Source organism: Penaeus vannamei, chromosome 1 (genome assembly GCF_042767895.1).
Source record: "Penaeus vannamei isolate JL-2024 chromosome 1, ASM4276789v1, whole genome shotgun sequence".
NCBI lineage: Eukaryota > Metazoa > Arthropoda > Malacostraca > Decapoda > Penaeidae > Penaeus > Penaeus vannamei.
In genome coordinates this window covers 55,059,736-55,064,735 of record NC_091549.1, presented here as the reverse complement: position 1 = coordinate 55,064,735, position 5,000 = coordinate 55,059,736, and the positions used below count along the sequence as shown (strand labels likewise).

The window sequence follows — 5,000 nt, the reverse complement described above, 5'->3', positions numbered from 1 at the left end:
ATAATAATGATAACAGTGATAATAATAATGATAACAGTGATAATAATAATGATAATAACAATAATACTAATACTAATGATAATATTGATAACAATAATAATGATGATAATAGTATTAATATTAATAATAACAACAACAACAACAACAACAATAATAATGATAATGATAATAATAATAATAATAATAATAATAATAATAATAATAATAATAATAATAATAATAATAATAATAATAATAATAATAATAATAATGATAAAAATAAAAACAATAATGATAATGATAATAATAATAAATAATGATAATAATAATAATAATGACAATAATGATCATAATAAAAACAAACAATAATGATAATGATGATAATAATAATAATAGTAATATTAGTACTGATAATATTTGTTATTATAAACATAATGGTGTGAAATCAGCGTGATAAGTGTTGGTCATACATCTGAATTTGCCTTTTTTTCTGTCATTTCCTAATAATCTGCTTATGACATCAACCCCGCATGACAGGATCTAGATTGTCACAGAAGGATTTCTACATTGAGTCAAGTATCCTACAATCCTTCGTTCACTTCTCGTCTCATTTGATGCAACTACTTCCTAAATTGACCGATCTTTCACAGCTCATTAACGACTGAGTCAGCTCTTACTGTCTTGGCAAATTCTGGCACCATTTTGACCGTATATTTCGCACTTCGTCATGTCCTCGGATTCCGTCACGAGATCAGCATCAAGTCACGAGGTCAACATCAAGTCACGAGGTCAACATCAAGAAGTCACGAGGTCAACATCAAGTGACGAGGTCAACATCAAGTCACGAGGTCAACATCAAGTCACGAGGTCAACATCAAGTCACGAGGTCCACATCAAGTCACGAGGTCAACATCAAGTCACGAGGTCAACATCAAGTCACGAGGTCCACATCAAGTCACGAGGTCAACATCAAGTCACGAGGTCCACATCAAGTCACGAGGTCAACATCAAGTCACGAGGTCAACATCAAGTCACAAGACGATATCCCTTGCTTTAAGTTATTATTACCATTATCCTTATTATTACTATTACTATTATTATTATCATTATTAATATTATCATTATTATTATTATCATTATTATTATTATCATTATTATTATTATCATTATTATTATTATCATTATTATTATTATCATTAACATTATCATTATTATTATTATCATTATTATTATTATTACCATTATCATTATTATCATTAACATTATCATTAGTATTATCATGATTTTGATTATTATTATCATCATTATTGTCACTATTATTGTTATCATTATCATTATCATTATTAGTAACATTTTATCATTTGCAGAATTTTCACGATTATGATCAATGTTAACCAACGATCCTATCTCTGGGCGGTGCAAGAATCTCTAATTAACTAAAGCTGTAACAAATACACACAAACGAATTCTTTTTTTTCTATTTCGCTATCAATTTTTGCTTATTATTCGTAAACCTGTAACTACCGTAATGATAATTCATCGAACAATAGATATAGCCCGTAATCGCTAAATAAATAAATTGTAATAAAGATATGACCACTCGTCACTCGTTTAATAACCTGTCTTCATTCCTTGTTTACTGAAATCTCTTTCGTATACTTCCTTTTAGCGAACTAAAGGATTCATTTTTATAGATGTTCTCCCAGAAGTACAATATGTTCTTCATGTCAACGATGGCCATTGCATCTAGGAGTGGCCGTTCCATAGTTACTCCAATTGGTGTGTTGTTTTGATTTCTCGAGAAATAAACATATTCATTGTGATATCTTCAGGTTGCTGAATCAGTTGTGTGATCCTTGGAACTACTGTCAGAGAGAGAGAAAGAAAGAGAGAGAGAGAGAGAGAGAGAGAGAGAGAGAGAGAGAGAGAGAGAGAGACAGAGAGAGAGAGAGAGAGAGAGAGACAGAGAGAGAGAAGCAGAGAGAGAGAGAGAGAGAAAGCAGGAGAGGGAGAGAAAGAGGAAGAGAAAGAGGAAGAGAGAGAGAGAGAGAGAAGAGAGACAGAGAGAGAGAGAGAGAGAGAGAGAGAGAGAGAGAGAGAGAGAGAGAGAGAGAGAGATATAGAAAGAAGAGAAGAGAGAGAGAGAGAGAGAGAGAGAGAGAGAGAGATAGATAGAGAGAGAGAGAGAGGTAGTGAGAGAGAGAGAGATAGTGAGAAGGAGAGAGAGAGATATATATATAGAGAGAGAGAGAGTGAGAGTGAGAAAGAGAAAGAGAGAGAGAGAGAGAGAGAGAGAGAGAGAGAGAGAGAGAGAGAGAGAGAGAGAGAGAATTTATAGTTTCTCATCCATGTGTTCCTTTAGCCCTACTAATGTGTTCAATTACGTCATAGAAGTTTGTTATGTTTCAGATTAAGACTTTAATACATGTATACGTACTGCATTAGCATATGTAAGTGACCTCGGTGCTTATATACGTACGTACATGTACTGTATTCGTCGTAAGTCGAAGACCCACTGCTTACTAAAATGGCTTCGATCACCTATGACGGTTCAGAATCCTCCTCGCGCGAATAACTCTCACATATTTTCTATCGTTACTTCCTTATTACGTTTTCCGATCATTTCTCTCAGATCATTTTCCTCAACTCTTATTGACACGTACCTCGGTGTCTTATCTTCGGGAACGAGTCTCCAAACACCGATAATTTCGATAATTACACGGTGCTGAAGGCATTTTCCTCGCCCGCTCGCTCAAGAACATCGCGGAGAACGTTCTGCTCAAGAACTTCGCGGAGAACGTTCTGGCTGCCTCCAAACTTATTCCAGCTGAGTATTGCTTCCTATGGCATTAGCATTGAATTCCAAACGAGCTGCTACTCCTTGTGCACTCGCCGCCACTTGCCATGACACGGTTATCCTCGCGTATTTTGTTAGTCTGGGTGTTGTACAAAGCTCTCGTGGCAGGTTTGCCTTGAGTGTGGTGTTGTTTGGGGAGCTGCTGTGGTGTTGTTTGGGGAGCTGCTGTGGTGTTGTTTGGGGAGCTGCTGTGGTGTTGTTTGGGGAGCTGCTGTGGTGTTGTTTGGGGAGCTGTTGTGGTGTTGTTTGGGGAGCTGCTGTGGTGTTGTTTGGGGAGCTGCTGTGGTGTTGTTTGGGGAGCTGCTGTGGTGTTGTTTGGGGAGCTGCTGTGGTGTTGTTTGGGGAGCTGCTGTGGTGTTGTTTGGGGAGCTGTGCTGTGGTGTTGTTTGGGGAGCTGCTGTGGTGTTGTTTGGGAGCTGGGCTGTGGTGTTGTTTGGGAGCTGCTGTGGTGTTGTTTGGGGAGCCATGCAGGTTGGTGTTGTTTGGGGAGCTTTGTGTCTGTTGTTTGGGGAGCTGCTGTGGTGTTGCTGCTGTGGTGTTGTTTGGGGAGCTGCTGTGGTGTTGTTTGGGGAGCTGCTGTGTAGTTTGGTGAGTTTCGCTGTGGTGTTGTTGTAATTGGGGAGCTGCTGTGGTGTTGTCTGGGGAGCTGCTGTGGTGTTGTTTGGGGAGATTGCTGCATGTTGTTTGGGGAGCTGCTGTTGGGGAGCTGCTGTGGTTCTGTTCAGCTTCCGGGAGCTGCTGTGGGTGTTGTTTGGGGCTGCTGTGGGTGTTGTGTTGTTTGGGGAGCTGCTGTGTGAGCTGCTGTGGTGAGCTGCTGTGGTGTTGTCTGGGGAGCTGCGCCGTGTCTCCAGAGTTGTTTGACAGGATCCTTAATGCGAGTTTGTGTCTAGGTCCTGTTGGGTTGTTTTTTTTAGTTCTTTATCATTGTTTGTTTATGTTTGTATGTTCGTTAGTTCTTTGTCATTGTCTGTTTATTCAGTTGTTCATATTTTAGGTCCTGTTGGGTATTTTTTTTATAGTTCTTTATCATTGTTTATTTAGTTTGTATTTTCGTTAGTTCTTTGTCATTGTCTGTTTATTCAGTTGTTCATATTTTAGGTCCTGTTGGGTATTTTTTTTATAGTTCTTTATCATTGTTTATTTAGTTTCTATTTTCGTTAGTTCTTTGTCATTGTCTGTTTATTTAGTTGTTTATATTTTAGGTCCTGTTTTTTTTTTTTTTTTTTTTTAGTTCTTTATCGTTGTTTATTTAGTTTCTATTTTCGTTAGTTCTTTGTCATTGTCTGTTTATTTAGTTGTTTATATTTTCGAATCAGCCTTCACTGTATGGTCTTCGTTCAAGAGGTTCTCTAGTTTGCCTTCTCAAGACATTTTATCGTTCCTTCTTGATAAGATGAGCCTTCTCAAGACATGTCATTGTTCCTTCTTGATAAGATGACTTTTCTGATGAAGTTGTCGGATAGCAGCCGGTGCTAAAAACATAGTTATAGTTTCCTCTTCGATATACCTGACATAATTAAGCAAGAAATGAGTCCTCTTGTCATATTCTAAGCAGCTTCACAGCTCGGTAAGGTCCTTGAACACTGCTGCATAATTTCTGTTGCTTATCTATGCCTTTGGTTCTTCGCTCTCTTCAGCTTCAGGGGGTCACACTAGTCCTCTCTGTCCTGGGATCCCGAGACAGCCGAGCCGAAGCCAGGTCAGCTACATTTTTTGACTGGTCAGCTGACCTGACTTCGGCGAGGGTGCCTAGGGATCCCAGGGCAGAGAAGACTAGTGTGACCTTAGCTTTAGGGTATTCCTCATGTTGTTTCCTCTGCTACTATTTCTAATACTTCTGCAATATTTCTACTACCACACCACCAAACAACAACAGTAACAAAACAACAGGTACCACAACTGGTGCTGCTACTACTACTATTGCTACCATCACTACTACTACTACTATCACTATAACTACTACTACTGCAGCCACTATTATTAATGATGTAATAGTAATGATATTAATAATAATGATAATGATAATGGTAACGCGACAGGTAACGATAACGATAGTGATAATGATAATGATGATTATAGTGATAATCGTGCAGCTATTACTACTGCAACTATCCCTTAAACACAATAATAATGTCAGAATCACCCCATCTGAAGCCCCAACACC

At 38.3% G+C, this 5,000-nt stretch overlaps 1 protein-coding gene across 1 annotated transcript in view; it reads right to left on the bottom strand.

Moving 5' to 3' along the window:
- The window catches only part of LOC138862045 (uncharacterized), a 146,829-nt gene that overhangs the window by 11,953 nt on the left and 129,876 nt on the right, over positions 1–5,000 (bottom strand). The gene's annotated exons all lie outside the window — the stretch shown is intronic.